The sequence below is a fragment of the Callithrix jacchus genome, chromosome 16 (assembly GCF_049354715.1).
Source record: "Callithrix jacchus isolate 240 chromosome 16, calJac240_pri, whole genome shotgun sequence".
NCBI lineage: Eukaryota > Metazoa > Chordata > Mammalia > Primates > Cebidae > Callithrix > Callithrix jacchus.
The window spans coordinates 51,364,788-51,376,329 of NC_133517.1; positions in this window are offsets into that span (position 1 = coordinate 51,364,788).

Below are 11,542 nucleotides of genomic sequence, written 5' to 3' on the forward strand. Positions count from 1 at the left end.
CTGTGGGTTGAATTTATTAATCTTTATTGTATCCAAAGTTAAACTTGAAAAAGAAAAGCCAAGTCTATACGAGGAAGTATTTCATTACCTGGCATCTTATGTCATGTAGCATCTGGATGACTTCCCTGTACACCAGTGAAACAATGAGAACGAAAAGGCACGTGATTTTCTAGTAATACCATAAAAATAGTTTTGACCTTGCAGACTCCCTGAAAAACTACATTGCAGAATTGCTGCTCTGAGAGCAAAAGAGCCCCAGGAATTCTCAGGAATCATGGGGAGGGTTTTAATCTCCCATGAGCCATGGAAGTAGCAGTCATCTGGGTATACTTACCAAGATCTTAAAAACAAGGAAGCCCTCAGATGACATCTGGGCCTTACTTAATGTATAATGATAATAAATAATAAATTGGAAATGATATAGCCACCAAGAATAATTTGATGATGAAATAACTCTATGGTAACAACATGTCAAAATGCTAAAGGTTACGGTTTTAACAAATATTTAACGGAAAGTAAAATGCCAACGTATTACGAGAATAAGAAGAATCTTAAAATGATTTCAATTATATTATATGATGAATTTTATATTTTATATAAATCATTACATGATAAATTTAATATGTTTATATAAAATTTAAACAGAAAATTATACGTTCAAAGGAAAGACATTTAAACATTGATTTTCTGTGAATATAAAATGAGTGATTTTTAGAAATCTCATTATAGTTTTCTGTATTTCCCAACATTTCCACAGTAAATATTTTATAAATCAGAAAATGCAAATAATTAGGAAATGACGCTTCATACTCTTTCTATTGTTCTCATTTGGCTTCAGGATATAATCCAAACGCCTTAGCATTGCCCACCAGGCTATCCTGGTGGTGCCCACCTCTCCAGCCCTAACTCCTCCTACTTTCCCCTAATGAACTCATGTTTAGCAAGGCTGACTGCTCAGAATTCGTATGCCATGCCCCTTCATGGCTCTGTAGCTTTACACATACTGCTCTAGCTTAGTGGAATAATTTTTCCCCTTTTTCATGTAGTTAAACCCTACTGTTCAACACGTCCTTTTCCTTAAGAAGTTCCACCTCCATTCTCTGTAGCAAACTTTGCATTCAGATATGTCTTTGTAGCATAACGTGTGTCAGATTTTCTGTCCCTCCTGAATGAAGAATTCCTTATACTCAAGAACTTTCTTTTTCTTTGTTTGTTTTGCTTGTTTGTTTGGTTTGGAGCTGTTCATTTTGCTATACTCAGATATCGAGAAAATCTAGAGAAACAGGTATTTCTCCAGAATTCATTCTCCCAAGTGCTACCTTGTCAACAATATTCGTAGTAATATGTTGACATGACTGTTATTCAAACTGATTCAAAAATAGATGAGGCAGCATGGTATCTGGAAGTACAGATATGAAGGGATGGAGTCAGAGTTTGAGACTTCTGTGTGTACTCATGTGTTTCCTTCAAGACAATCTGTGTTATTTTCCCCCCACCCCAATTCATGACTCACTTGTGATTTTTAAATCTGGTTGTACTTTGACCAAAAATGTATAAGTCCTCATTAATGTTTCATTTGGTTTTGTTCTTAATGGCTAGATGACAAATAATTGAATGTGTGGTGAGAGGAATTTAAATTGTAATAGGGTAAACGTTGTTGAAGCAAAGCCCACTGCAACCAAATTCAGTCCACATAAACATTTAGAAATAATACAGGGCAGGAGAGCTTCAGATAGTTTCTGTATCATAAAATAAAGTGGACCTTCAAATGTAAGGAAGATAGGCAGGCAGAGAAGAAATATTGCTTAAAAAATGAAGCACAACTTCACATCTTGGGGCATACTTGAAGTTGGCTAGGAAACCGCAGTTGGAGACCAACTAGCCCAATGTAGAGCAGGCCAAGAATAAGTAGACCAGGAGATAAGTCGGAGCTACCAAAAATGCCAAGTTTGCAGATGGATAACAAGAAACCAGACGACTCTCTTAACAATTTTTAGTATAGTGAAGAAAACATGTCTGCACAATGGAGAAATCAGCACACAAGTCTCAGATGGAAAGAGCTATATTAAAAAATATATGTATATGTCTACAGATGACTAAAACTCTCATATGCACCATCTCTTGTTTTAAAAGTAATGATAGTTTGTTTCTGCAGTGTAATTTTAGATAACACAGAGCTAAAATACCAAGCATCAATCATCAGCTTACATTCATTCTGAAAAGAAAATTCTAACCAATTGATTAAGTGAGTCCAGGCTGAAAAAATTTTAATATATCTGTAGATAATTTATTGAGCATAATAGGGCAATTGTGGTTCTTCATTTCAACTTGTATCTGGGTCACTTAGCCACTTTGGATCTCAGTTTTCTCATCTGTAAGTTGAGGGGGTTGGAAGAGAGGAGCTCTAAGTAACTTCCAACTATAAACTTACTCCACGATTCAGTGATGGGTTTAGTTATTCTGATGTTTGTTTTGTCCTGACATGATAAAATGTGACCTCTAAGGGGGAAAACGTAAATTTTAAATAACATCAGATTTGATGTAAAACCACAGACTACATGGAATTTATAATATATAAAAATAACCAAATATCAGTCTTTATTCAATTGTTCTTTTATATTGATTGAGTGGTTCCCTCAAACTGTAAGCCTAATGGGGTTAATTAAGGACCTCAAATATAATTTGAAAATGTTTACAGACAGCGCTTTTACATTGCCAATTCCATCTGTAGACACTGCTATATTAATGACACAATATTTGTTTTAGAGGTCATAGTGCTGTTTGCCAGGTTAAACATTTGTAATCTGGATCCAGCTTTAATATAACCTTTCAAAGAAAGCCACAGGCTGCTATACACTACATCAACAGTACTCTTCAATGGACTGGTTTGTCAGGATTACAGAGGCAACTAAGCCAACAATAACAGGCACCTTCCATTTGGATGCTAATTAGAATGTTGACATAGTGAAATCCCTTACTAGGGACAAGTTGGTGCTCAGTACTCACAAGCCAAGATCATACTGAAGGCATAGTTGTTAATAGAATTTGTCCCCAGAGTGACCAAGGCAGAGCACAAAGAGCTACAGCCTGTGTGTATCCTGTGGTAGTGGTGAGTGCATGGGTGTAAGCTTCTGGCTACACATGGGCTTCTGATGACCACACAGTGGTTAATTTGTACTTCTCCTCTCAAATATCATTTTTAAAAGGTCACTCTTCTGTTTACTAAACCTATACATAGGTAAGCAACATCAGGTTAGAGATCTAAGTGTGCATCTGAGGTTTACTATTATCACACTTTTTTAAATTGCATTTTAGGTTTTGGGGTACGTGTGAAGAACATGCAAGATTGTTGAATAGGTACACACATGGCAGTGTGATTTGCTGCCTTCCTCCTCTTCACCTATATCTGGCATTTCTCCCCATGCTATCTCTCCCCAACTCCCCACCCCCCGCTGTCCCTCCCCTATTTCCCCCAAAAGACCCCTGTGGGTAGTGCTCCCCTCACTGTATCCATGTGTTCTCATTGTTCAACACTTGCCTATGAGTGAGAACATGTGGTGTCTGACTTTATGTTTTTGTGTCAGTTTGCTAAGAATGATGGTTTCCAGGTTCATCCATGTCCCTACAAAGGACACGTACTCATCGTTTTTTATGGCTGCATAATATTCCATGGTGTATATGTGCCACATCTTCCCTGTCCAGTCTATCATCAGTGGGCATTTGGGTTGGTTCCAGGTCTTTGTTATTGTAAACAGTGTTGCAATGAACATTTGTGTGCATGTGTTCTTAGAGTAGAATGATTTATAATCCTTTGGATATATACCCAGTAATGGGATTGCTGGGTCAAATGGAATTTCTGTTTCTAGGTCCTTGATGAATCGCCACACTGTCTTCCACAATGGTTGAACTAATTTACACTCCCACCAATAGTGTAAAAGTGTATCACACGTTTTAAATGAGTTCAAGGAAGTGTCGCCCATATTGTAATTTTTGTAATATTCTAGGAGATCTTTGTATTGTATAGTGTCTCATTTTTGGAGCTTGGAGTAATTTTATGTATCTTGTATTCATTTTTAATATTCCTGTGAGATTGAAAATGGATTTTTAAAAAAATAAACAATGATATAGAAAAAAACAGAAAGATAAAACTACCAGGTTAGTTTTAATAGGATGTAGTAACAATAGGACAAAAACAAAAAGATAATGAAACAATATCAAAGGAGGTAAATGACTTTTAGAGTAGTATATTATTCCATTCTCACATGGCTGTAAAGAACTACCTGAGAGTGGGTAATTTATAAAGAAAAGAGGTTTAATTGACTCACAGTTCCATGGGCTATACAGAACACTTGGCTGGGGAGGCCTCAGTAAACTTACAATCATGGTGGAAGGTGAAAGGGAAGCCAGCATGTCTTACCTGGTGGAAGCAGGAGGAAGAGAGAGAGAGAGAAGGGGAAGTACTAGCCACTTTCAAACAACCAGATCTCATGAGAACAGCAAGGGGGAAGTCTGGCCCCATGATTCAGTCACCTTCTACTAGGCCCCTCCTGCAATGTTGGAAGTTGCAATTCAACATGAGATTTTGGTGGGGACACAAAGCCAAACTATATCAAGTAGGTCTACCAGAGAACCTCTAGAAACTCAGAATTAAAGCATATAAAGGCAACCAATCAATCGTTATTGAGCATCAATGCTGTCCCCATCCCTACTTTCTCAGTATATCATTATCTTACTTATATTAAGAAATTCATCTTAATTGGGTTTTGCCAAAGAGCATGGAGTGTAAAATGCCTTTCTTGTGATTGTCATGGAGCATGTCTTGTCTTTCAATGTCCCTGCAGTGACTGGACTCTAAGACAGTCCTGGATGACCCTGGTCTCCTAGCATACTCTTGCCTAATCTCCAACCCTGAGTGTGCACTGGCCCAGCCACTTCCAACAAATAGACTAGAGCAAAAGTAGCGGCATGTCATTTCTGGGATTAGATTACACAAAACACTTACTTCCATGTTGGTAGCAGATTCTCTCCCTTGCTGTGTTTGCTGATGCAAGCCAGCATCTGGAGCGGCTGCATGGAACTGAGGGTGACCTCCAGCCAACAGCCAGCAAGGAAGTCAGGCACTCAGGTCAACAACCGTCAAGAAACTGAGTCCTTCTACCAACCATGTAAGCTGGGAAGTGGATCTTTTCCCACTTTAGTATTGATATGAGACTTTAGCCTGGCTACAAAGTTTGTTGCAGCCTGTGAGAAACCCAGCAAAGCCATGCCAGGACTCATGATCCACAGAAACTGCAGGATAAGAAATGTGTGTTGTTTTAAGCCACAAAGTTTGTTGTGATTTGTTTTACATCAGTAGACAGCTAATACTATTCTCTGATTTAGGGAAAATGCATTTCAGGTTTGAGATTTATCATTTAGTTCAAAGGATACCTTGGTTTTATTATTGACATAGGTTAACACACACAAATTTCACACACTAATTATCCTTTGTAAATTACCAGATGCTAGAATTTACTGCTCATCTCCATGTCTAAATTAAGCTCAGAATAATAAAATGTTACTTATTTTCAACACCAACAGGTTAAAACCTTCTTTATTTCTTAGCCTTTCACAGAAGCTTTTTCTGTATTGCAGTAGGTATTAAAATAGAAAACTTAACTTGTGAAAAAATGGCATTTTCTATTTTTATAACATGCAATAGTAGTAAAAATTACTGGTCATATCAGTTAATCATTCTGGGAATTGTTTTGGAAGAGTCAGGCTACACTTCATGATGTGAGATCTTAATCAAAATTAAACATTTAAAAACTGCTAGGAAAGCCCATGGCACTGTTTGGGGTACAAGGCTATCAATCTTATTAATGGCCATATAACATCCCCTTAAATTTGGATCTAAATATGACTTATAAAGCTTTATCCCAACTTTTCTTTTTCAGCCTTGGGAAAAATGCTGAACTTCTTTAAGTTTTAGATTCCTTTTCTATAAAACAAAAATAATAATTTTTGAAGAGTTATAGTAGGTGCAGCACAGAGTAAAATAATCATTAACATTCAAAACTGAGAGGAAGAAAAGGAAGTGTGTCATTTCTTTCTAGATTAGTGATCCCCAGTCTTTTTGGCACAGGGACTGGTTTCATGGAAGAAAATTTTTCCATGGATCGGGTGGACTTACGGTTTCAAGACAACTCAAGGGCGTTACTATTGTACACTCTGTTTCTAATACTATTACATTGTGATATATAATGAAATAATTATACAACTCACCATAATTAAAATCAGTGGGAAACCTGAGCTTGTTTTCCTCCAACTAGATAGTCCCATCTGGGGGTGATGGTAGACAGTGACAAATCATCACAAATCGCCAAACACTAGATTCTCATAAGGAGCGTGTCACCTAAATCCCTTGTATGCACAGTTCACAGTAAGGTTCATGAACCTATGAAAATCTCATACCTCTGCTGATCTGACAGAAAGGGGAGCACAGGTAGTAATACGAATGATGGGAAGCAGCTGTAAATGCAGATGAAGCTTCCCTCACTGGCCTGCTGCTCACCTCCTGCTGTGTGGCCTGGTTCCTAACAGGCCATGGATCAATGGTTGGGAATCCCTGGTCTAGATGACCAACTTTATCTTTCCCCATAGATACAAGAAAACAAAACACTTGAGGGATAATTTTCCAGGAAGTAAAAAAAAGAGAAAGTGAAACTCCTCTGCACAAGAAAATGAATAGACATTTTGGAGTAAAGAAGAGCAGAGAGGAAAGAAGGTGGGTGTGTGGGAAGTCAGGAGGGTCCAAGGACACAGGTGTAGGTGAAGGGATGGATGGCCGTGAGCTGTTGTGAAATGCCAGTGCTGAGAAATTGCCAGTGTTGAGTATTTCTAAAGAACAGTAAAGTGATGCAGAGTAACCTTATTGCCTGAAAACTTAATCGATTCTCTTGCAGAAAAAATGCCACTGAGAATATTGTCTGGGGGAATAAAGCCTAAGGGACAACTGGGACCACATCTGGCCTTAGGTAGAAAAAAGGGTCCAACTAATGAAATGCAATAAGACTTAATTGAGAATGAGACCCTGGGGGAGCAGGAAGTCAGGGAGATGATGGAGATTGAAACAGATCACAAGTTCACAAGAATTTGGAGAGATCATCAAAAGGTCATCAAACACCCAGAGGAATATGGAAGACAGGGTGTAAATTCATTGTCAATCCCAAAGGAAAGGGTGATTCCAGCTAACAATGTACTAATTCAATACCTAAAATATGTAGAACAGGGCCTATTACTAAAATACTCAGCACTGAATAAAACAAAACATGGATTAGGCTCAGGGACTGTTCAGGATAACTTTCCCAAGTAGCTGAAAATAATGCACACAAAACTTGAAGTATTAAAGAAATTCACCTGCTTGGATTTGAATGATTTCCAATCATACAGAAAATATGAATCAATTCTAATTATAACAGTTTATTCATCAGTTATATTCAGTATTATAATATGTTTACATCTATGCATACATAAATATTAAGCCACAAACTAAATGCATTGAAATTGTGTTGTTAGTATGTTTTTATCATGGAATTCCTAAAACTCTCCAGCATGTGGGACCGAGCTGGAATGGCGGCTTCTCTTGCACACCTCTGTTAGAATCTCACCATATAGGTGAGGCTTTCCCAGTAGCACTCTTTAAGATAGCAACATTCACCTTCTCAGCACATGCTCATCCTCATTCTTGCTTTATTTTTTTCCAAAGTATTCATTTTTCTCCAAAATGTGCTATATTTTTTACTCAATTATTTGTTATTTTTGACCATTTTCTCTACATAAAACAAGCTTCATGAAATCAGGTTTATTCCTTACCCATGTAACAATCCAGTACATGTACCCCATGAACCTCAAATAAAAGTTAGAAAGAAAAAAAAATAGAAAAAAAGTTTTAAAAGCATACTTTGAGGTGATTTTTAAAATTTATTTCTTGTAGAGCTTCAACTGTGATATGGTAAAAAGTGCGGCACCCAGTTGTTCAAGAGGCATGGTTTGTATCCTAGCGATGCTTTCCTGAGCTTTTCACTTCTTTGGGCAAATTCCTTAACCTCCTGCAGTCTGTTTCCTTATCTATAAAACCAGGGATATGAACATCAACTGCTCAGGGTTGTCCTGAGTGCTAAATATAAAAATGGATGGATGGACAACTTAACTCATTGTGTGCGTATGTTATGTCTAAGATTGCCTACAACTCTGTTCTGTTAATTTGCTACATTTGTTATATAAATAATCAAATATCTTACTGAAAAATAAAGTAAAATAAAAGTTTGAAAGTAATGAATTAATGATTAACTAGGAGTAACATTAAGAAATTCCATACTATCTTTCCGTCAGTCTTTTTTTAATTGCTCTTGTAAAGTCCAGAGCTGCTTCCTCAGCCAACTACACCCTATACTGTACCCTTTACTTATGTTTGCTGTTTAACAAGGCCTAGTTACACACAACCAAACATTTTCATCGTTTTCATCCACACTTATTTTAAATTCACATTTTAAAAACAAAGACTGTTTGAGGATATTACTTTTTCTAAAATATATTTTGCAATATGGTAATGTCCTTATCTGTTCAGGCTGCTGTGACAAAAACCTTAGACTGAGTAATTTATAAACCATATAAATTTATTGTTCACACTGCTGGAAGCTGGGAAGTTCAAAACCGAGTTGTCAGCAAATGCAATGTCTGGTGAGGGTCTGTATCACATAGATGATACCTTCTATGTGTCCTCATACGGTGAAAGGGGCAAACCAGCTCTCTGGGGTCTCTCTAATAAGGGTACACATCCCATTAATGAGGACTCCACCTTCATGACCTAATCACATTCCAAAGGCCCCACCTCTTAATGTTAAGCACTGGGGATTAGGTATCAACATATAAATTTGGAGAGGAACATAAACATTCACACCATAGCAGGTGACAAAGAATTTTTTTTTTTTGTACTTTAAGTTCTGTGATACATGTGTTGATCTTACAGGATTGTTACATAGGTATACACATGCCATGGTGGTTTGCTGCCTCCATCCCCTGTTATCTACATTAGGTATTTCTCCTAATAGTTATCCTTCCCCAACCTCCCCATTCCCTGCTATCGATCCCCTAGTCCCCCACCCCACAACGGATGCCAGTGTGTGATGTTCCTCTCCCTGTGCCCATGTGCCCTCATTATTCAACACCCACTTATGAGTGAGATCATGCAGTGTTTGGTTTTCTGTTCTTGTGTCAGTTTGCTGAGAATGATAGTTTCCAGATTCATCTGTGTCCCTGCAAAAGACATGAACTCATCCTTTTTTATGACTGCATAGTATTCCATGGTGTATATGTGCCACGTTTTCTTTAACCAGTCTATGCTTGATGGGCATTTGGGTTGGTTCCAAGTCTTTGCTATTGTAAACAGTGCTGCAATAAACATATGTGTGCATGTGTCTTTATAGCAGAATGATTTATAATCATTTGTGCGTATACTCAGTAATGGAAACTCTGGGTCAAATGGCATGTCTATTCCTAGATCCTTGAGGAATCACCACACTGTCTTCCACAATGGTTGCACTAATTTACACTTCCACCAACAGTCTAAAAGCATTTCTATTTCTTCACATCCTCTCCAACATCTGTTGTCTCCAGATTTTTTAATCTGCCATTCTAACTAGTGTGAGATGGTATCTCAGTGTGGTTTTGATTTGCATTTCTCTAATGACCAGTGATGATGAGCATTTTTTCATATGTTTGTTGGACACATGAATGTCTTCTTTTGAAAAGTGTCTGTTCATATCCTTTGCCCACTTTTTGATGGGGTTGTTTGTTTTTTCTTATAAATTTGTTTTAGTTCTTTGTAGATTCTGGATGTTAGCTCTTTGTCAGGTGAGTAGATTGCAAAATTTTTTTCCCATTTTGTTGGTTGCCAGTTCACTCTAATGATTGTTTCTTTTGCTGTGCAGAAGCTCTTAAGTTTAATTAGATCCCATTTTTCTATTTTGGCTTTTGTTGCCATTGCTTTTAACCACTAAGAAAGTGGTTGTAGTTACTCAGGTTGAACCACTTTATTTTTAAACATTAGAGAATAATCTCTATGGCAGAGGACCACATTAGGGAATTATAGTGTCACTGATGCCCTTTCTGTAAGGAATCAATTCATTTTCCTTCTTCTCCTTGGGATTCCCGGCTGCTGTCTTCAATGCCACTAAGCCACTGTGACCACTTTCCTCTTGACAAGCTCCTCCAGTCTGAGATGACTGCTCAGATGTCTCCTCCAGGTGCTTCTCTCTTCTATTATCAAGATTATTGTGAAGCTAAAAGGTCAAACATCAGTGACTCTCCTTTGCATGGGCCCCATTGAAACCCTGTACCTAATTTTATATTTACAGTTTCTGCAGTCTTTTCCTTAAAATCTCCCCCAATACCTCTGCCACTCCTATACACACATAAAATTGTGGGGCTTCAGGCCCCACACACCAGATCTGCCTCTCTTGTGCTCCAAAGAACTTTGTAGAGCCAAAATAACTTATCACACATTATTATAGACATTTATTTAAATGTAGATTGTATTTACACAGAGTATGACCTCCTGGAGCACAGGGATCATGTCATATTATTTTTCTATCCTGAGCATGTAACACAGATTGCATAGTAGTCACTCAATAGGCTTCTGTGGAAATGATTTGTTGAGAAAAGCATGGGTTCCACAGTTTCATGACTCCATTGCACTATTTTCTCACCCTATAACAAAGGGCTACTCATTTCCTTTCTGCAACCTATTCAAAAGATTTCTTTTGGTTCATAACCAGCTTAGGAAACAGCAGTTACATTTTTCATTCCACTGTTTCCAAGTCTAAGTTAAACTGGTTACATACTAAAAGAGAACCTAGAGTTATGGAAAGAAGGATAAATTTTTATCTTTATATCTGGATAAGTCACCTGTTTGTATTGCCATAGAGAGATCATTTCCATCTGTAAGCTTCAGTTTTCTTATTTATATAAACAAACAAGCAAACAAACAAACCAAAGGTAAGGAGAGTCCTGAAGGAAGAGCAACTTTGACCTGGTAGTGTCAAAGCTATTTGGTAACTGAATGAAACTGTATATATGAAAGTCTTGACATGACATGAATGCAAATTGTTAAAATTACTTTGAAAAGTTGGGGGATGATTTTATTTATATAACTTTGTTTACACATAAACATAGGTTAGAATTACTCTTTAGTTAAATGATTATTATCCCCCAGGTTCACAAATTTAAACTTCAGAATCATGAAGTGATTCAAAGATCAAAAGAAAAAATACATAAATATACTCATAATTAAAATGTCATAATAATAAAGTTCACTTGCTCACTTGCTACTTTTGATTTTTCGGGGTTTAGAAACAAACAACTTGCTCAGCATGTTTTGGCAGAACTTCTTTTTAAAAAACAAGAAGGTTAACTACCAAATTATGAGGACAGCAAATGGAAAAAAACAACCGTAATGCTGCTAAATAAAGATATGAACACAAATTCTATATTGGAAATCAAA